The sequence below is a fragment of the Chrysochloris asiatica genome, unplaced genomic scaffold, assembly GCF_000296735.1.
Source record: "Chrysochloris asiatica unplaced genomic scaffold, ChrAsi1.0 scaffold00169, whole genome shotgun sequence".
In the NCBI taxonomy this organism is placed as follows: domain Eukaryota; kingdom Metazoa; phylum Chordata; class Mammalia; order Afrosoricida; family Chrysochloridae; genus Chrysochloris; species Chrysochloris asiatica.
The window spans coordinates 1,237,384-1,260,824 of record NW_006408687.1 but is presented as its reverse complement, the minus strand read 5'-3'; the positions used below and the strand labels follow the sequence as shown (position 1 = coordinate 1,260,824).

Here is a 23,441-nt window from a genome sequence, read left to right as displayed (position 1 = left end):
TGTTAATCAGGTGGACAAATGTTTTGTGAATGTTTTATGAAAAGTTTTTGGTGAAAAAGGCTTTAAAAGGTTTAAATGAATTCTAGTATAAGTGGAAGTCTTGGTGTGGCACTATAGGATAAACACTGGACAGCTAACATCAGTGTACCAATAAGGCCTTATTTATATAAAGAGCATGTAGGGCAGATTTTAGCACTGACTATTGCCCACTCCTGGTTAGACTGTGGCTATCTGACTTTTAACGTAAGTATGCATTCAGTTTAACTGAATTTATGGAAAAGTGGCACTACAAGTAATTAAGGCAATCATGCACCTGTGAGAACATTTCCCAGGACTGTGTTAAACTTAATCCCAGCCCTCACCACCTACAGTCAGTTTTGCCAACGCATGTTTGATTTTTTTAACCACACACTTGGCACTCCTCTCCTCAAGACACTCACACCTACCGTATCAGAGTTTCTCCCACTCAAGTTGTCCCTGAGAGAGCAGCCTTTGTCCCATTCCCCTGCGTTGATTCCCTTCAGGGAGTTTTCATGAATTCTTTGTATCATCCTACCACAACTGTTCAGGTCTTACAAACTAACATCATATGAAAAAAAATCATTTACTTGCTAATTATACCCCATTAGATTAATTACAGAAAGAGTTTCCTGGCTGTCAGTTAGGCATGTGTGCACAGGTAAATACCTTTCCTGGTCTGGGCTCTTTTCTTTTCCTATTCTTCAGCTCCTTACTCATGAGCCTTTGACCAATGAGAGGTTCTCTAGTTAATCACTTGTTACAGGTTGAAATCTGTACTCCACAAAAAACAATGGTCAAGTCCTACCCCCAGTATTTGTGAATGAGATGTTTTTTGAAAATACCATCTTGGCAGATATACTTAAGTTATGATGAGGTCATACTTAACTCACTAGGACTAGTTGTATTACAATGACCAGTATGAGAAATTTGAGCACAGACACACACAGGAGAATGTCATGGGTTGATGGAGGTGGATAGTGCAGTGGTACATCTGCAAGCCAAAAGAAGCCAAAGATCGCCAACAACCACCAGAAGCTAGGAAAAATGCTAAAAAAGATTCTTCCCTAAAGACTTCAGCAAGAAAATGACCCTGACTATACATTGATTTCAGACTTCTAGCTTCCAGAAATGTGAGAGAACAAATTTCTATTGTTTTAAACTCCCCAGTGTTTGGCCATTTGTTAAGACAACCCTAGGAGATTATTAAAACCCAGAAAACATTTGGTGATTCTTCCTTTTTGTGCCCCCAGAAATTTGTGCCCCTAGAACAAAGCTCCAATTTTCCCAGACAGATCTTTTAAGTTATTATTTCTTTTTTAAATTTCTCTAAATTTTCCAAGTATATCATTTCTTTAAAATTACCAAATTTTTTTCAATTCACCCTTCTTTCTCCAATCCCAAAACTGAAGTATCCCAGTCTCACTGGTGTGTTATATTGCTTGAATTAATTTCTATTCATGTCTAAGATTCCTAATTTTCTAAAATGAACATAAATATCCACACCCTCTAAATTGAAATATATTCAGTTACTTCAATCCGTCTAAACTAATGTTTCTCCTAATCCACTCATGATTGGGATAGGGAAAGAGTTTTTCTTGCTGTAGAGAATTTAATTGTGTCTCCTCAAATTATGTGTCAGCTTGACCAAGCCATGATTCTCAGTTGTTAGGCAGTTATGTAATTATGTACATATCCCCTCTCCTAGGATGGGAGTCCTGCTCTGGTACTGTAGGATAAGCACTGGGCTGCTAACTGCTGGATTGGAGTTTCAAACCCACCAGCTGCTCCTTGAAAACCCTAAACAAAGTCACTATGAATCAGACCAACTCAATGGCGCTTAACAGCAACAACAAGAGCAGCCCTATGATGTGATCTGATGTTATAAGACAATCAGTTATAAGAGGTTTAGAGTGGGATACAACACCGTTACTCATATTGCAAACCTGATTCGATATAAGAGAGTGTACCTGGGGTGTGGCCTGCATCATCTTTTATCTTACAAAAGATACAAGGAGAGAAAAACAGGCAGAGAACATGAGACCTAAGTACCACCAAGAAAGAAGAACTAGGAGCACAACACTGCCTTTGGACTGAGGGGCCTAGTGCTGAGAACCTTCTAAACCTAGAGAAAAACTGATACAAAGACACATGGGAATCTCCAAGGGACTCCAGGCCCACAGATGTTGAAAGGAGACAAGGACCTTCACTCAGAGGCACAGAAAGACAGCACTGTCCCTTGAATTTGGACAGGTACCTGAATTTGTATTTCTAGGCTTCCAAACTGTAAGAGAGAAATTTATGTTTGTTAAAGTCATCTATTTGCGGTGTTTCTGTTATTTGTTTGTTGTTAAGTTCCATTAAGTCAGTTCCAACTCACAGCGACCCTGTATAGGGCTTCTAAGGAGTAGATGGTAGGTTTGGACCACCAACCTGTGGTTAGCAGTCCAGTGCTTATTCAATAGTGCCATACCAGGACTCCATTTCTGTTATAGCAGCATTTAATAACTTAGATATTTGCAATAACATGTATTTCTCTATATATACATTTTAATAAATTCTGTGAATATTAAGAGAAAAAACAAGGAAACAGGTATACCTTTCCTTGAAAACACATTTCACTTTTCTCTGCTTGGCTGTGAGCACAGGTGAGTGAAATCTGTAATGACTGATTGAAGCTGTGTCTCTGTTGCCTGGGGTTTCTGCTTCACAAGGTTGCTAAGGAGCCTGAATCAGAAGTAAGTAAAAATACAAGCAGTTTCAGAGTTTGAGAAGGTCACTTTGCAAATGTGCATTATTACCTAGAGCCGCACACTAAACATACTTTTCCATCAATCCCATTGTGAAATTTAAAGGCTCTGAAAACGCCCCCAAATGATCATAGTTCACAAATCTCCCTCTCCTCTTCATGTTTTATTAAGCATACTTTTCTTCAGGCACATCTCTTTAATTATACCATTACGTTTCATTCCTTTTATGTAATTACCAGTGTTTCTGCTTTCTAAAATTTTCATGTGCAGAGTAAATATTCGACATAGTAAATTAAATAGCTGTGTCCATAGTATTTTATTATATATATGAAACAACTAATTTCCAAATAAACATTAGAAGCTTCACCCAGAAAGTCAGGGGCCTTTATGTTGATGATAAAGCCAATAAAGTAATTTGAAACCACATGACTTGATGTTGAGCTCAGAGTTTCCCCACAGCTATATAAACATCAACCACCTTGAACATTTAAAATTGTAAGCTGGTTTCCATATTTCCATTTAATAAATAGTAACCCACCTTTCTATTTTGTTACTGTTTTGTTGTTTTTGCTGTTGAGTAGATTCTGATTCATGACAACCCCATATGCTCCTGATAAATCTGGTCTTTTTAGAGGCAGATCCTCAAGACTTTCTGCTGAAGTAACTCTGGGTGGGTTTGAACCATTACCCTTTCAGTTTAATAGTTGAGTACATAACTAGTTGTACAACCTAGAGACCCCTTGTACTATTGTAGACCAAGTACAATTTAACCACAAAGAATATAAAGTGCAAATAATAGGGAAAAATGCATATTAATTGGTTTTATACTACTACCAGAAGTAAGTCTTTGCAAATACATTTGACACTCACTTTTATCAAATCTAGTTGTCTTATTTGTGCATTGAATGTATATAAAAGAAAATATCTCAGAGCTCTAAATAGCTATTACAACTATAATTTACACCAGAATAAGGCAAACTTTCTATAAATGGTCATATATTAAATGCTTTAGGATTTGTTGACAAAGATGATCTTATGTAGGTATTTATATGTAGGTGCCCATTCCAAAGAGACTCCTGGTGTGGTGCAGGACTGCAAACCACAGGTCAACAGTTCAAACCCACCAGCTTCAATAAAGGGTACTATGACTCAGAACCAACTCGATGGCACTCAACAACAACATTCCAAAGAGAAGTGACCCAATGGAATGCAGAAATCATCTGACAATATCTTTCATATCTAATATGAAATTTTTAAGGTGAAATTTTGCTTAATTTTTTCAAAAATAGCTGCAGCAGCACATTGACAGGGAGCTGCCAGAAGTTCAGGCTAGATTCAGATGGGAACATGGAATGAGGGATATCATTGCTAACGTACAATGGATCTTGGCTGAAAGCAGAGAATACCAAAAATGTTTACCTGTGATTTATTGGCTACACAAAGGCTTTTGATTGTGTGGATGAAGACAAGCTATGGAAAACATTGCAGAGAATGAGTATTGCGGAACACTTAATTGTGTTCATGAGGAACTGGTACATAGACCAAGAGGCAGTCATTTGAACAGAACAAGGGGACACTAAATGGTTTAAAAATCAGGAATGGTGTGTGCCAGGGCTGTATTCTTTCACCATGCGTATTCAACCTGTATGCTGAGCAAATAATCGAAGAACTGGACTATATGAACAAGAACATGGAATCAGGATTGGAGGAAGACTCATTAACAACCTGCGATATGCAGATGATACAACCTTGCTTGCTGATAGTGAAGAGGACTTAAAATACTTACTGATGAAGATCAAAGACCACAGCTTTTTGTATGGGTTGCACCTCAATGTAAAGAAAACAAAAATCCTCACCACTGGATCAATAAATAACATCCATATAAATGGAGAAAATACTTCACTTTGCTTGTACCAACCATCAGCACTCATAGAAGCAGCAGTTAAGAAATCAAATGACGTATTGCATTGGGCAAATCTGTTGCACAAGAACGTTTTAAAGTGTTGAAGAGCAAAGATGTCAGTTTGAGGACTAAGGTGCACCTGACCCAAGTCATGGTATTTTCAATAGCCTCTTATGCATGTGAATGTTGAACAGTGAATAAGGAAAACCATAGAAGAATTGATGCATTTGAGTTATGGTGTTGAAGGGGAATATTGAAAGTACCATGGACTGCCAGAAGAAAAACACAATCTGTCTTAGATGAAGTGTAGTAAGACTTCTTCTCTCATACTTCAAACATGTTATCAAGGGGCATCAGTTCCTGGAGAAGTATATTTCACTTGGTAAAGTGGAGGATTAGTGAATAAGAGGAAGACTCCCAATGAGATGGACTGGTACACTGGAAGCAACAATGGACTCAAGCGTAGCAATGATTGTCTGATTGACACAGGACTGGTCAGTGTTTTGTTCTGTTTTGCATAAGGTCGCTCTGAGTAGGTACTGACTTGAAGGCACCTAACAACAACAACAAATGTTACATGACAGAAGCTACTGCCCCACCTCACCCACTCCATTTGTTTGAAGTGAGCCATTCCAGGTGGTGGGCACCAGTTGTCATCATCTGGAGACTTTTCTCTGGATAAGGAATGAAAGGGGATCAGCGAGTAGGGGAGGGGCCTCCCAAGCCATAGGACAAAACACTGTAGGTTTTTATCAGTTACATTCCTGCCTCAGGAAGACTTATAAGAAGGCTCCTTTCTCTTCATCCAGTTGTCTCTATTTGGGCAGTTGACCGAATGGAGGCATGGTAATTCCCTGAGACACTGAATACCAACCTAAAATGCCACCCTTTGCTACCAGACAGTCATCAACAGCTGAGTCCCCAACATATAAATGGCACTAATGCAGAAGAGGCAGTCACAGGGAGTGGAGTGGGGAACAAGGGTGGAATAAACACCCCCGGCATAGTCTCTGCTGCTCCTAGGGCTAGGCTACCACAACAGTACCTATGTTGTGTTTGTTGTTAAATGCCATTGAGTTTATTCCGATCCATAGCAACCCTGTATAGGGTTTCCGAGGAGCAGCTGGTGAGCTTGCACCACCAGCCTCGCATTTCAAACAGCTTTGTTGTTGTTGTTGTTGTCAGGTGCCATAGAGTCGGAACCGACTCATAGCGACCCCATGCACAGAAGAACGAAACAATGTCCGATCCTGGGCCAACCTCACTACCGCTGCCACACTTGAGTCCATCAATGATGCTACCTGGCTGATCCATGTCGTTGGGGGTCTTCCTCTTTTTCTCTGACCCTCCACCCTACCCAGCATGACATCCTTCTCCAACAATTGTTTCCTCCGGACAATATGTCCAAAGTAGGAGAGATGAAACTTAGCCATCCTGGCCTCCAAGGAGCACTCTGGCTGCACTTCTTCCAAAACAGATCTATTGGTTCTTTTGGCAGCCCATGGCACTTTTAGTATTCTCCTCCAACACCATAACTCAAAGGCATCAATTCTTCTACGATCCTCCTTATTCACTGTCCAGCTTTCGCATCCATATAAGGCTATTGAAAACACAATGGCCTGGGTCAGGCGCACCCTAGTCCTCAAGCTGACATCTCTGCTCTTCAACACTCCAAAAAGTTCCTGTGCAGAAGATTTGCCCAGTGCAATACGTCGTCTGATCTCTTGACTGCTACTTCCACAAGTGTTGATAGTTGATCCAAGAAGAATGAAGTCCTTGACAACTTCAATCTTTTCTCCATTGATAAGAATGTTGTTTATTGGTCCAGTGGTGAGGATTTTTGTTTTCTTGACATTGAGATGTAATCCATATCAAAGGCTGTGCTCTTTAATCTTCATAAGTAAATGTTTCAAGTCCTCTTCACTTTCAGCGATCAAGGTTGTATCATCTGCATATCACAGGTTGTTAATGAGTCTTCCTCCAATCCTGATGCCATGTTCCTCTTCATAGAACCCAGCTTCTCATATTATTTGCTCAACATACAGGTTGAATAAGTATGGTGAAAGAATACAACCCTGACTCACACCTTTCCCAATTTTAAAACATTCAGTGTTCCCATGTTCTGTTCGAACAACTGTTTCTTGGTAACAGCTTTGTAGTCTGGTGCATTAACGCACAGTGCCACACCAGGACTGCCATAGGGGCCAACAAAAATAGCCTTGGTTGGATGGCTATAGCTTCTCATTCCTGAACATGACTCTTCTGAACTTCCCATTTTATCTCCACCTCCTCCATCTCTCCAAACCCTCTCCCAATCTCTCATTCCTTGTCAAAAACTTCCATGAGCAAAATTGAAACAAGGGCATGGCTAAAACTAATGTTATGGTTGTTGTCGTTAGGTGTCATCGAGTTGGTTCCAAATCATAGCGACCCTATGCACAACAGAATGAAATATTGTTCAGTCCTGCACCAACCTCGCAATCACTGCTATATTTGAGCCCATTGTTGTTGCCACTTTGCCAATCCATCTTGTTGAGGGTCTTTGTTTCTCTGACCCTCCATTTGGCTAAACATGATACTCCCCTGCAGGGACTAGTACCTCCTAATAATATGTCCAAAGCATGAGAGACAAAGTCTGGCCATCCTGGCTTCCAGGGAGCATTCTCACTGTACTTCTCCAACACAGATTGGTTTGTTCTTTTGGCATTCCATGGTACTTTTAATATTCTCCTCCAACACAATAGCTCAAATGCATCAATTTTTCTACTGTATTCTTTATTCACTGTCCAACTTTCACATGCATTGGCTTGGGTCAGGTATACCTTTGTCCTCAACTGACATCTTCGCGCTTCAATACTTCAAAGAGGTCTTGTGCAGCAGATTTGCCTTATGCAATATGGTGTTTGATTTCTTGACTACTGCTCCATGAGTGTTGATGGTTGATCCAACTTCAATCTTTTTTCCATTTATATGAATGTTTTTTATTGATCCAGTGGGGAGTATTTCTGTTTTATTCACACTGAGGTGAATTCATACTGTGGTCTTTGATCTTCATCAGTAAGTATTTTAGTTCTCTTCGCTTTCAGCAAGCAAAGTTGTGTCATCTGCATATTTCAGGTTATTAATGAGTCATCCACCTATCCTAAAGCCACATTTTTCTTCATCTAATCCAATTTCTCAGATTATTTGTTCGGCATGCAGATTGAATGAACATGGTGAACGAATAGAACCCTGGCTCACACCTTTCCTAACTTTAAACCATTTAATGTTCCCTTGTTCTGTTGAAATAATTGCCTCTTGGTCTATGTGCAGGTTATAATGATTGTATTGCATTAGGAGTAAAATGATTAACTATTTTAAAAGAAAGGATATAATATAAGAATTATTTTGTCTATACAACTATTCTAATATAGTGAGTTTTTTTCTAAATTAGACCTAAATTTGATCTCACCTAAAAGAAAGCACTTTCTTTGTAAGTGTCTCTAGATGGTCAGGATATACAGCCAAATCCATTTATACTACCTATGACTAATAGTACAGAGTCTGAGTGTGGCGCTGTAGGATAAACACTGTACCACAAGGGTTGGTTTAAACTGCAAGGTCGGCAGTTCAAATTCATTAGCTGCTCCTCAGAAACCCTATACAGGGTTGCTGTGAGTCTGAACCAAGTTGACGGCACTTATTAACAACAACAGTGAATAAAAGTGTCAGATTTTAACAAATTAATTATTCTAAGTGAGAACTATGGGCAATTTTCCATTATAATTTGGTGGCTTTAATCTCAGAATATATTTTTCTAAAGAAATAATATTGCTTGTGAAGCTGAAATTCATTGGACAACCCATAAAACCACAGACTGGTTCCAGAATGGCACTGAAGGGTAATGCACTGGACCTTAAGGTCAGTTTGAACTGCAAGGTCAGGGGTTCAAACACACCAGCCGCTCCTGGGACACCCTATACAGGGTGGCTATGAATCAGAATCAATTCAACGGCACTTAACAATAACAACAATTTAATTCCCAGATTACAGAAATTGAGTACCTTTGGGAACCTCAAATCACAGCTCTTACTCTGATTCAGGACTAGCTACTATGATTACCCTATTTCCAAGCACTTGTTTGTGATTCCTGTGGTTTGGGCTAGGGGATAGGGTTTCCTACTTTTGTTGTTGTTAGGTGCCATCGAGTTGTCACTGACTCATAGCAACCTTATGTACAGCAGAACAAAACAATGTCCAATCCTGGGCCAGTCGCACTACTGTTGCCACACTTGAGTCCATCGATGCTGCCATCTGACCAATCCATCTCATTGGGGGTTTTCCTCTTTTTCTCTGACCCTCCATCTTACCAAACATGGCATCCTTCTCCAGTGACTGTTCCCTCCTGACAATATGTCCAAAGTATGAGAGACCAAGTTTGGCCATCTGGGCCTCTAAGGAGCACTCTGGCTGCACTTCATTCAAAACAGATCCATTGCTTCTTTTGGCAGCCCATGGCACTTTTAGTATTCTCCTCCAACATCATAACTCAAAGGCATCAATTCTACGGTCTTCCTTATTCACGGTCCAGCTTTCACATGCATATGAGGTTATTGAAAAAAATATGAGGTGTTGCAGACCGTGCAGAGGTTCGAGGCCCTATAGGCCCGAGTGTAACAAATGAAGCCACTTGGCAGTTAATAGCAAATTGTTTTTCATCAAATTGTTTAGTCATATTTATTTAATTCCGAACATGAGCCCTGAATGTCCACAGAGAAATGCAATGTTCCCCTAAGTTTCTAAGGTCAAGATTTTCCCCCTAGAACCAAGGCAGTAAAACTTCCTCAGAGGACGAACAAGGACAGGTTTACTGGGATTAAGCAGGGAGGCTCTGGAGAGGAACTGCCCGGGGTATATTCACTTGGGGTGGAGTGGTAAATTCTGGGAATGCGGGATTAAGGACAATGGGGACAATGCCAGGGGACCACCCTGGGTTCAATCAGTTTGATCCAAGTGAAGGTTAAACCCAGTAAGGAAGAAAGGAATATTGGTTTAAGTAAGGTTTACTGGCTTAACTTATCTTAAAGATTGTCTTGTCTGAATAATACCATTCTTCTTCTGTAAAGATCCCTCCCGCTTGGTGTGAAGCTCCTCCCCTGAATAAATCAGAGGCCTGAACCTCCCCAGGTGTGCATTACAGGTTAGAAGGCATGCAGTAAAGATTGCAGGGCAGTGAGTTGCTGCCTGCCAGAGGCCATGATGCCTGTAGTCCCAAGCCTGCCCACCAGTAATGTATCCACCCTGGCTTTGGGGTGCCTCATTGTCTCCCTTCTTCTGTTTGTCTGTGTATTCTTTCGCTATCCCTATGGCCACTGGATCTCCCCTCCTCGTGAACCAAACCCTCGTGAACAACACAACTATGTCGAGGTAAGACGCCGGCCATGAGGTTATTGAAAAAAAATAAAGAGCCCAGCTCAGGCTCTTTAGCATCATCTCTGAAAGCCCCTCCCGTTTGTCACCGTTTGTCTCAATCATTCATAACCTTTCTAGTTTCTCCTCCGGCTTGGACAGCTGGTTTCTGGGTGTGCTTCCCCCGAGGGACCAGTAGAGGGAAGACTAGCACGACAGCAAAGTTTCCAGATCAACCCGGAGTTACTAGACCCAGAGGAGCATCCTCAACAGAGGGCTACAGGCAAGAAGAAGAAAAGAAAAAGAAAGAAAAGTCTCCCTTGATCAGAAGTCAGAAGCTGTAGAAATGCTGTATAGGGCCAGAATATCATGACGTCCCATCACTTTCACTTACATCCCAGATGTAAAAGCTGCCACATCTTCCCCGGCGGGGCTGGAAGGCCTACCAGCTCTTTACCAACTTTATTCTGCGCAATAGATTTTTCTCTCTTCCCACTTCATCCTTCAGTATCCTGATTTCGCTTATTACCAAATTCACTTTATTTACAAACATTTCCCCTAATCCTTTCTACTTATTTTCTTCTCGGATTTGTAATTTATCTTTGAAAATCCTAAATCCTGTTTTTAATCCTCAATATCATCCATTTGTTTTCGATTTTTCATTTGTATGGTATTCATCCTTTATTATTAGTCTTTTTATTTCCATCAGTTGTCTTTTTTTATCAATTATTTCACTTTATGCACATGCTACTGTATTTTAAAACTTAACATTTCAACTCATTATTCTTAATTGGATCTTTCTTTTCATTTGAGTTTCTATTTCCTTTTTATTTTCTCTGTCTTACACTTGCAGTTTACTCCATGATTTCTAGATTTCTGATTCCTACTTTCTCTTTATTACCCTGCTAAATTTCTTCTTTCTCCTCCATGTGCCCCTCCACTTGTTTTTTGGTTCTATTTTGTTGGGGTTTTTATTTCTTTGTGGATCCACACTGTAATGGCCAACCAGAATTATATAGGAGTGAAAGAAAGCTATTGACAGAGCTCTTGCCACTAACTGGAGAGAAGTTGAAGGCCCATTTCCAGTCTGACCTGGAACCTCCCAGAACATTCCAGAAACTCGAATTCACTGTCTGTATGCCGTGGATTTCTCTGAACAGAGAACATGGTAAACTTACTGGAATAGACAGCTTCTTAACGATTCACACTCTCCATTTTCTAGTCCTTACACGAAGAACTTCATTTTTCAAAAAAATTTATTAAGCTCAGTATTATAACTACTTTGTGCTGTAGGATAAGCACTCAACCTCAAAGTCGGTTTGAACTGCAGGGTCTGTGGTTCAAACTCACCAACCCTCCTCAGAAACCCTATAGAGGGTCACTATGGGTCGAATCCCACTCAACAGTACTTAACAACAACAGCAGCCTTATGGTGCTAGTTAAGCATATACACTTTAAGTCCAATAACTTGGGATCAAATCTCAGCTCATCAACATAAATACTTGCTGCATAACCCTATATCAGATTCATTGATCTTTCAGTCTCAATTTCCTTATTATAAAAGTGGAGTTAATAATAGTATTCATCTCATAAAATTTTGATGAAGACTTAGTGGCATGGCCTTTATACGATATTTAACATGGGGTCTAACTACACCCAGGGAACTTTCTCAAGAGAAAGTAAAACCTGTACTCTGGGCTGCTTTTTCCTTTTTCCCACCAAACCCAGGCTAAAGTAGACATGATTAAATAAATGTTGGAATGATCTTTGGGTACTTCTTTGGAAATTAATGATCTGCTTATTTTAGGAAAGAAGAAAGGACTTAGAGTCAGCTGGTGCATGAATTGCAAGTACTGTGATAAAACACAGTAAGCAACAACCTTGCACTTACCACAAGAATATGTTCTCTCTAGGGCTACAAAAACTTTCACTTCCTTGGCAAGATAATATCATTGGGCTAATATTATTTAGATCCTGCTTTGAAAGATCAAATCTTCACACAAATAAATGAATAAGAAATAAGCTTCTATTGCTGGTGATCTTGAGGGAGAAGAACAATGAGGACTAGGCCTTGTTTTCTATTGAGGGCAACAGCAGGGGTATGTGAAGAGAGAAGGAAAGGTAGATGGCCACTGCAAAGAAACTGCCCCACTCTTAGAGATGGAATGTTCACAGGTGCTTGTTCAGGGAAGACTACATTTCACTCTTTGACTTTTCCTACAGCAGTCATCTCTAGCCAAAACAAAACAAAACAAAAACAAAAAAAAACATCTATCATCAGCCTGGGTCTTTCCAAGGGAGAATGCCTGGGCCATGGCAATGTGTTAGCTACAGGCTAAAGAGTCAGGTAGAAATGGAGAGGTGGTTGATCGATGCTGCTAAGAAAGAAGCTTTGTCTGCACCAGCAAAATAAGTAGCCTCTTTTCTAAGACCTGATACAGCAAAACCTGTGAAAATCAGAACTTGTAGACGTGAAAAATCTGTCAGAGAAGGAGAACTCAAATATTTTCTACTAAAACAAGTGATAGAAAAGTGGTAAGACTGTACCCTGTCAAGGGCAACAAAACTTTCAAGACCCAGAAAAACAAGGAAGTTCTGCTGAGTTCCAGCTCTCACAGGCTTCACTGTACAAAGTATTTCATGCAATCAATCTATGGAATAAGATGAATTAGGGGAAAGTTCAGCCTCTTGGGAGGTCTTATTTGCCTAGTGCTCTTGGCAGCCAACTAGAAGACCATCTTCTCCAACACTGGGCATTCTGGGTGTTATACTTCTAGGGCCAAGCTCATCATGTCTCCTCTACCTCAGTCACTGTCAAACTCTTAGACTTCCAGATCATCTGCCACCATACCAATGCACTCTACATCCCTAATCAGACCCATTGCCTTCTCTTCCTACCACCCTATCTCTGCGTCTATTTCCATGGTAAATTGTGGCTTATGCATCAGAAAAGTCTCTTACACAGACTCATCTCTGAACTTCTCTTCTTCCTGTATATGAAACCTAAGGCTCCCCTGAGGATAGTTTGCCCTAAAACCTTTCAAGAGAAGGTTACTGCTACTTGAACACCACTTAACTTAGCACCTTGTTCCCTTTTTGCTTCCAACCTATTTCTCTTTCCTCTTTAAAGCAATAGCTCCATTACAAAAAGATAAATATTGTATTATTTCACTGACATGAAAACCACCCTAGATAATATAGAGATAAAAGTTGACAGTTGTCACTAGGAACAGAAGGAAAGGGAAATTTGTGTTTAGTTAATATTGAGTTTCTGTTTATGACCATGGAAACGTTGCAAAATCTTTATAGGAACAGAAAATCTCATCTATCTCCCTTCCAAACCTTTTGATTAGCAGCCCAATGTTTAACCTACTGTGCCACCAGTATTCTTTAAAAGAGATATGTTGTTGTTGTGTGCCTTTGAGTCAGTTCCGGCTTATAGCGACCCCATATAGGGTTTCCAAGGAGCAATTGGTGGATTTGAACTGATGACCACGGTTCACCAGAACTCCAGAAAATACATATTTTGTATCATATGTATACTTTCTATACTGTGAGTTTATAGTAATATTCTGTTTTCCTATATTCTGATAAGTTACTCCAAAGACTCAGTTGTTGTACTGTTCAGTAGATTCCAACTCATAGCAACCCTATAGGTTTTGTAAGGATCAATTGTTTAGATCTGAACAACCAAACTTGTCATTAGCAGGCCAGTGCTTATCTTACAGTGCCACATAAGGACTCCATAAATGTCATAGTGGTGCAGAAAATTGTATAACAACAACAACAAAAAAAAAGTCAGAAGGAAATCAAGGGATGAAAAAGTTGACTTGACAGACTTTACATTGTCACCTAGCTGGTTCTGTCTTCTAATCACTGTCTTTCCAAACAGATAAAACAAACACTCCTAGAAGAGTGGTAAAGTGGTGGAGAATGTAATTATATACTTTGAGCCAATAAACATCACACTAATGGAAAGCTTCTAAAGTCATGTCCCAGCATGTTCATCTTGCAGAATCTTATTAAGTTCTGTGGCCCCAATGAGTCTGGATTAAAACAAGCTAAACAGTTGAATTTGTTGCAGGACTGTCTGACTTCCATTGTTAATGCAAGGTGTCAATTTCTAAGAGGAAAAATGAAATATAGTACTCCTAAACTGCAAGGTCGGTGGTTCAAGCTCACCAGCTGCTCCTTGGAACTCCTATACAGGGTTGCTATGGGTCAGAATTGACTTGAAGGCACTTGACAACAACAACAAACTTATTTAATCACATAACTTAATTTAATCACATAATAACATATTTTATAGCACTAATGTACCATGGATTTTTGGTGTGGCACTATAGGACAAGCACCAGACTATGCATTACAAAGTTGGCAGTTCACCTGCCAGCTGCTCCTCAGAAATCCTATACTAGGTTACTATAAGTCAGACTCATCTCAACAGCACTAAACAACAACAATGTACCTAACTCACATTTTAGGAAAAATACACTCCATAGTGTACTACTCTGTCAATATTTTCTCATCATTGTGTTTCAATACCATAAAAACAATAAAACTAAAAAGCAAAACTAAATAAAACACCAGACCTTCTGTCACCAAATCAAGTCCAACTCATAGTAAGCCTGTATAGGTTTTTCAAGGCTGTAAATCGTTATGGGAGCAGACAGTTTAATCTTTCTCCTATGGATCAGTTGACCTTCCAGTCTTGTGATTAGCAGCCCAATGCCTACCATCATTAACAGAGATAAAATTGGGACAGCAACAACAACAACCATGATAGGAGTCCTGGTGTGGTGCTATAGGATAAACACTGGACTGCAAGATCGATTTGAACCACAAGGTTGGCAGTTCAAACTCAACAATGACTCTTTGGAAACCCTATACAGGGTGGCTATGAATTTAAACTAAAGACAACTATACATGTGGACCTCACCAATTGGAATACACAAAAAGCAAACTGACTGTATCTGTGGAAGGAGATGATGGAAAGACTCCATATCATCAGCCAAAACAAGGCTAGGGGCAGACTATGGAACAAACCATCAATTGCTCACATGCAAGTTCAGGCTGAAGCTGAAAACAATTAAAACAAGTCCATGAGAACCAAACCATGACTTTTTAACATATCCCACGTGAATTTAGAGATAGCCTCAAAACAGATTTGATGAATTAGACATTAATGACAGAAGACCAGACAATTGTGGGATGACATCAAGAACATCATACAGGAAGAAAGCAAAAGGTCATTAAGAAGACACAAAGGGGAGCACAAACAAGATGGCAGATCAGGTGGAAGTGCAATAAGGAGCTCAGTCAGCAGCAACACAGAATATAGGACCAAGCAGGCTCAGGGGATGGTCTCAGAACTCTGAACCACATATAAAGGAATATTTAGAAGGTTGGAAGGCTTACAGCTAGGGGAATTTGTAGCAGAAGCAAGAAATCCATTGGTTTCTAATTCAAGATGCTCAGCTGCTCCAGGAGTCGCCATCTTGGGTGAGACCAAACCAGGGAAGGATAAGAGCAGCCATGAACATCTGACAGAACCATGGAGATAAAGGTGTGGACATTCTTTTCTTTTGGTATCTGTTCATTGGTCCCTTGCTGTCTGCACACCCCCATTCTGGTGACTATAGGGGTGCCTGAGCTAGTGGACATCCCAACCCCACCCTCAGAGGGTTCTACTATGTATGCACACAAATCTCCTCAAAATTGAATCAGACAGTTTCCACTTAAAACCAAACGGCCACAGCCAACCCTGAACTGTTTGTAACTGGAAAAAAGGCCATTACGGGGATTGTGGAGCAGGACAAGCAGACTATAAAGGAAATAGGCCAAAATTTAAATCCTAAGTTACATCAAAACGACCAACAGTGGCACCTTGAAATTTTGCAAGAAGAAGAGTGAAAAGGGAAGTCCATTTCCTGATCACATCTACCCGGAGGCAATCAGAAAGTATAAAAAATACTAAAAAAACACACCAATCTAAGTATTAAGGCCACAGATAACCCCTGAATAAGCCCTAAAAACAAAAGCAGATGTCCATATCTGCACATGTCCAGAAAAAAGATAAAGTGACTGAGGCAAATGAGCTGGAAATAGACCTACACTGCATACTGGAAGATGGGCAGTCTTTGGAAATGCCTGAGACGGAATTCAGAAAAATGATTATAAAATGTATCAAAACACTATATAATGGAGTTGAGAAAGAAGAAGTCAGGAAAGCGCTACAGGAACAATCGAATAAGATAGATACAGCATTGGAAACAATTCAAAACCTACAGAAAGAGGTCCAAACAATTAATAATAGAATATCAGAAATGGACAATACACTGAAAGGGCAAAGGAATAGAACTGAAAAGATAGAAGCTAGAACTAGTGAGCTAGAAGATAAATCTCTCAACACTACTGAGATAGAAGAGCAAACACAAAAAAGGATAAAAACAATCTGAAGAAGGCCTAAGATTCATGTTGGACAACATGAAGAGGAATAACTTAAGAATTATTGGCATTCCGGAACAGGAACAATCACACAAGTCCACAGAGGAGATAGTTGAAGAGTTTCTGGAAGAAAATTTTCCTAACATCCTGAAAAGTGAAAAGATAAGCATTCAAGAAGCTCACCGAACCCCAGGAAGGATAGACCCACCCAGAGCAACCACAACTGCAGTGCCTAGAGGGATCATGGTAGCCTCTCTGACCCCAAGTAGTATAGAGTCTGCCACCAGATGTATGTGACATCTACCTTCTACCTGGTGTTCTTGATCGGAGAAGTTATTGGTGGCTCCATGGCACACTGCTTGGCAAGCATGACTGACACAATCCACTCATTCACTAATTTGCCAGCATGCTCATCATCTTCTTCCCCCTCTGGATCTCTTCCCAGCCAGCCACCAAGACCATGCACTTTGGCAGGAAGCCAGCTGAGATTCTGGGAGCCCCATTGTTGGTGCTTTCCATCTGGGCCGTGACCGGGTCTTTGTGTCCATGGCAGTGGACTAGCTAGTCTCTGGAGACTATGAGATTGAGGGAGTGACCATGCTGAACACATAGGGCTGTGCTGTAGCTGTGAACATGATAATGGAACTGACCCTTCATCATTTGACCATGAGAACAACAACAGCCACAGGGACAGCCATGGCACCAGTGAACAACAGGAGAACCACAGTGTCTGAGCTGACCTTGTCCATGTGATGGGGGACTTTCTGCAGTTGAGCAACCTGGTGGCAGCCTATATTGTATACTTCAAGCCAGAGTGTAAGTACATGGACCTTTTCTGCACCGTCTTCTTCTCCATCCTGGTCCTGGGGATGACCTTAACCATCCTAAGAGATGTGCTCCAGGTGTTGATGAAAGGGACCACCAAAAGAGTGGACTTCATGACCCTGCGAGATCCACAGGTGCCAGTAGAGGGGATGGAAGACTTGCACAACCTTCCTATCTGGGTGCTGACCATGGCCCAGCCAGTTCTGTATGTCCCCATTGCTGTTGCTCAGAACACATGTGCCTGGACTATTCCCGGGTCCAGGGGAAATTCCACTTCCACACAGTGAAGTGTCCCCTTGCTCCATCCAGGACTCTGCCAGTCAGGCTGCTTTGTAAACCAGGTCCCCTCCTGATCTCCGCTCCATGTTCAGTGTTGGGGAGCCTTGCCCAGCTCCAGGAATGGGAGTCTTCCCCTGCTTTCCCCATATGACTACAGCCAGCCTAGGGTTGGGGACTTGGCAGGTGTGAATCCAGTGTGACCCTGCTCCTCCAGCTCCTCATCTGCTCCTGTTGGGGTGGGTTCTGGGCCTAATCCTTTTTTACTCCCAGCATCAATGGGAGGCAGGGTAGAGTGCAGAAGGGAAGACTGACCTCAACACCCCTTCTGGGCCTGCCTCACTTTCCATTTCAGCTTGTCTGGCCTCTGCCTTGTGAATTTGTAAAGAATTTCTAGAACAGAGCCCCCATCTTCTGCCTATACCAACATGGGTTTCCTCCTTTCTCATTCCCCCAGCCCAGGAAGCTGGGCCAACACCAGATACCCTTGGCACTGGTAGTTGCAGAGGGAGTGGAGGGGAGTAGAGTTGGCTGACCCTCCCAGCCTTGCAGGCCCTGGGCTACTTCTCTTGCTCTGATGATGTCCCAGGAGTCAGGAATCTAACATCAGTCATGCTGGGCCAGCTCTGGTTCTCAGTGTGGTCTGATGTGGTCAGAGCCCAGGGATGGCAGACACAGCCCAGGGACTAACCAGGCGAGGCTACCTGGGTGTTGTGTGTGAAGATTCCTGAATTTAATGGTGACTTGTGCTCTGATAGGAGCCCTAGTGGCACTGTAGGATAAGCACTGGACTGCTCACTGCAAGGTCAGCAGTTCAAGCTCACAAGATGCTCCTCAGAAACCCTATACTGGGTCTCTATGGGTCAGAATCAACTAGAAGGCACTTAACAACAATAACAACCTGGATAACTGATTGGAAGAGGTTAATATGTGTGCCCATTCCAAAGAGAGGTGACACAACAGAATATGGAAATCATCAGACCATATCATTAATATCTCACACAAGTAAAATTTTGCTAAAGATAGTTAAAAAACAGATGCAATATTAATAGGAAACTGCCAGAGGTCCAAACCAGATTCAGAAGAGGACGTGGAACGAGGGATATGAGTACTGGTCAGAAAAAGAGGAAGACCCCCAATCAGATGGATTGGCACAGTGGTAGCAGCAATGGGTTCAGGAGTAGCAACAATTGTGAGGCTGGTGCAGGAAGGGGCAGTGTTTCATTCTATTGTGCATAAGGTCACCTAACAACATGAATCAGAACCAACTTAATGGGACTTAACAATAACAAGACAACTATGACTGCGATTATTGCAAAACTACAGAGTATAATAAATTCCACTTGATTTCCAACATAATATCTAGCTGCCCTGTACATTAAACAATACTTACGTCTGTGTCTGAGTTTAGAGTTCTTTATACCTGCCCCCCCTTTTTGGTGGAAAGAATAAAGTAAACAATATCCTTACTTTTTTTTTTCAGATTGGCGTTCCCTCTCCTGAACTTTGCACAAGTCCTCTTTAAGGCTGATGATTTGGGCAAAGGATAGAGATGGAGGAACGTAAGTCTCATCAGCTGGTAGATCATCAAAACATGGTTTCCTGAAGGCATAGGCGTCATCACAGCAGTGACCCACAGCAGCATTGATAGGTTCAGCATTGTGTCTTCTGCATAAAGTTCCAATAATTATCTTTGCCTTTCCCAGAAGAGAATTAAAATAAGAATCATAGGGTTTAAGGTCATTTGTACACACTGAAAAATAAGATTATATTTAAGTATTTTCAAGTCCTACTTTCTGCTACTTCAGTCTAATTTCACTGGGAAAAAAACAAGAGTGTCAGGTGCAGCCTGGTTCCCAGCCTTGTCCTCCCCTGTGTCCAAAGGATGCACTCCGCTTCCAACTCCTCTTTGTTGGTGTTACTGAGATTCCTCTCTCTCTGTTTGATTCTCTCTCTTTTTATTTCTTGTAAGATAAAAGATGATACAGGCCATACCCCAGGAAATTCCCATTACATAGGATCAAGGATGTGAACTGAGTAAGGGTGTTGCATCTCACTGTCATCCCTTAGAAATGATTGGTTAATCACATCAGACCACAACATGTGTGCAATTTAATCATTACATAACTTCCAAACCACTAAAAATCATGACCCAGCCATACTGACATATTTGAGGGAATACAGTTCACTCCAAGACAATACTGTTGACTTGATGCTGGCGTTTCTTATGTTTCTCAAAGCAACATTATTGAAAATTTGCCTCAGAAATAAGACTGATAATTGGACTTCTAATTTAAAAACCTCAAATCCAATTTGTTTCTATTTTTATAGCTGTAACCATTACAGAACTTGACACATAGCTTATGTGCCAAACTTAATGAATTAAAAAAAAAAAAAAGTAAACATGAAAAATTCCATATCAATTTCAACTACCTCCTCATATTCTTGCCTCCTTCTAGAACTGGGATTTTTGATCCCAGTTTGGGTTCTGGATGATGATATTGTCTAAAGAAAAAGGCTCCAGGAATTGATGGAATACAAATTGAAATCTTCCAACAAACTGATGAAGCACTAGAGACACTCACTCATCTATGCTAAGGAATTTGGAAGACAATTAATTGGTCAGCTGACTAGGGGAGATCTATATTTGTGGTCATTCTAAAGAGAGGTGATCCAATGGAATGCAGAAATTAAGTGAATATCATAAATATCTCATATAAGTAAAATATTGCTAAAGGTAATCCCAAAATGGCTGCAAACATACATTGACAAAGAACTTCCAGAATTTCAAGCCGGATTTAGAAGAGAACATGTAATGAGGGATATCATTGCTGAAGTCAGCTGGATCTTGGCTGAAAGCAGAAAATATCAGAAAGATGTTTACCTGTGCTTTATTGACTATGCAAAAGTTTTCGATTGGGTGGATCATGACAAGCTATGAACAACTGACAGAGAATGAGTATTCCAGAAATGTGCTCATAAGGATCAAGAGGCAGTTGTTCGAACAGAACAAGAGAATGCTGAATGGTTTAAAATTATGAAAGGTGTGCATTAAGGTTGGATATTTTCACCATACTTAGTCAATCTGTATGCTGAGCACATAATCCAAGAAACTGGATTGTTTGAAGAAAAAACATAGCATCAGGATTGGGGGAAGACTCGTTAATTTTTGCTGATGATACAACCTTGCTTGCTGAAAGTGAAGACGACTTAAAATACTTACTGATGAAGGTCAAAGACCACAGTCTTCAGTGTGGTTGCCCCTCAATGTAAAGAAAACAATAATTCTCACCATTGGACCAATAAACAAACATTCAAATAAATGGAAAAAAGGTTGAAGTTGTCAAAGACTTCATTTTGCTCAGAGCAGCCATCAACATTCATGGAAGCAGCAGTCAAGAAATTGCATTAAGCAAATCTGCTGTAGAAGACTTCATTAAAGTACTGAAGAGCAAAGATGTCAGTTTGAGGACTAAGGTGCTCCTGATTCAAGTCATGATATTTTCAATAACTTCATGTGTATATGAATACTGGACAATTAATAAGGAAGATAGTAGAAGAATTGATGCATTTGAGTTATGGTGTTGGAGGAAAATATTAAAAGCACCATGAACTGCTTAAAGGACAAACCACTCTGTGTGGAAGAAGTACAGTCAGAATGCTGCTTGGAAGTCAGGATGGCCAGACTTCCATCTCTCATACTTTGAACATATTGTCCAGAGGGACCTGGAGAAAAATTTCATGTTTGGTAACATGAAGGGTAGAGGAAAAAGAGGAAGACCCCTCAACTAGATGGATTGGCACAATGGCAGCAGCAATGGGTTCAAATGTAGCAGCTATTGTGAGATTGGCACAGGAGTGGGCAGTGTTTTGTTCTCTGATGCATAGGGTCGCTACTAGTTGGTACCAACTCAATGGTACCTAACAGCAACAAAGACTTCTGATTGTGTGGTTCACGACAAGCTTTGGACAACATTGTGAAGAAAGAGTATTCTGAACGCACTTATTTGTGCTCATGAGGAACCTGTACAGAGATAAAGAGGCAGTTGTTTAAATAGAACAGGGGGACACTGAATGGTTTAAAATTTAGAAAGGTGTGCATCAAGGTTGCATTCTTTCACCATACTTATTCAATCTGTATGCTGACCAAATAATCTGAGAAGCTGGATTATATGAAGAAAAACATGGCATCAGGATTGGAGGAAGACTCATTAACAACCCAATATATGGAGATGGCACAACCTTTCTTGCTGAAAGTGATGTGGGCTTAAAGTACTTAATGATGAACATCAAAGGCCACAGCCTTGCATATGTTGTTTATTTTTTTGTTTGTTTGAATGTTTCCATGAATGCTGATTGTGGATCCAAGAAAAATTAAATCTTTGGTAATTATAATCATTTCTCTGCTTATCACAACAGTCTTGTTGGTCCTCTTGTGAGAATTCTTTTTTCTTTATATTGAGGTGCAATCCATACTGAAGACTGTGGTTCTGATTTCCATCAGTAAGTATCTTAAGTCCTCTTTGTTTTCAGCAAGTACAGTTGTGTCATCTGTGTATTGCATGTTGTTAACAAGACTTCTTCCAATCCTTATTGCCACGTTCTTCTTCATATACTCCAGCTTCTCGGATTATTTGCTCAGCATACAGATTAAGTAAGTATGGTAAAAGGACACAACCCTGTTGCACACTTTCCTGATTTTAAATTACTCAGTGTCTCCTTATTCTCTTCTAACAATTGCCCTTTGATCTGGTTACAAGTTCCTCATACAAACAATTAAGTTCTGAAATACCCAGTCTTTGCAATATCATCCATATTTTGTCATGATCTACACAGTCAAAATCTTTTGCATAATCAATAAAGCACAAGTAAACATCTTTCTGGTATTCTCTGCTTTCAGCCAAGATCTATCTGATATTAGCAATGACAACCCATGTTCTACATCTTCTTCTAAATCGGGTTTGAATTGCTATTGCAACCATTTTTTAATTATCTTCAGCAAAATTTAGTTGTGTATGATATAAATGATATTGTCTGATGATTTCTGCATCCCATTGGATCCCCTCTCTTTTTAATGGGCATAAATATGGAAGTCTTCCAATAGTTTTACAAGTTAGCTCTCTTCATTAGCTGTCTTCCAATTTTCTAGGCATAGATGATTGAGTGCCTGAAGTGCTACATCACTTTGTTGAAAGATGTTAACTTGTATTCTGTCAATTCCTGGAGCCTTGTTTTTCACCAATGTCTTCAGAATCCTTCAGTAATTAAAGTTGAGGCTTGAATTTTTTTTCTTTGCTTTTTTGCAACTTGAGAAATGCTGAGGGTGTTCATCCTTTTTGACTTTCTAACTCTAGGTCTTTGTGCATTTCATTATAATATTTTACTTTGTCTTCTCAATTAGTGTTTAGAAATTTTCTGTTCAACTATTTTACTTCCATATTTCTTCCATACCTTTTGACTTTTGTATGCTCAAAATCAAGTTTCAGACAAAGTATCTTCTCAGACCACAATGCTATCAAATTAGAAATCAACAATAGAAAAACCAAGGAACTCAAGACAAATACATGGAAACTGAACAACACCCTGCTGAAAAGCGACTGGGTAGTAGAAGAAATCAAATATGAACTCACAAAGTTTCTAGAAATAAATGAGAACGAAAACACAACATACCAAAATCTTTGGGACACGGTGAAAGCTGTGCTGAGAGGACAATTTATTGCCATAAATGCACACATCCAAAAAGAAGAAAGACCTAAAACCAACACATTAACACAGCATCTACAACAATTAGAAACAGACCAACAGAGGGAACCCACAGCCACCAAAAGAAAAGA

At 40.3% G+C, this 23,441-nt stretch overlaps 2 pseudogenes; one reads left to right on the top strand and one right to left on the bottom strand.

Moving 5' to 3' along the window:
* Window positions 1-16,793: 16,793 nt before the first annotated feature.
* LOC102818184 lies at window positions 16,794-17,761 on the top strand (annotated as a pseudogene).
* A 1,312-nt stretch (window positions 17,762-19,073) lies between these two features.
* The window catches only part of LOC102817815, a 72,985-nt pseudogene continuing 68,617 nt past the window's right edge, over window positions 19,074-23,441 (bottom strand).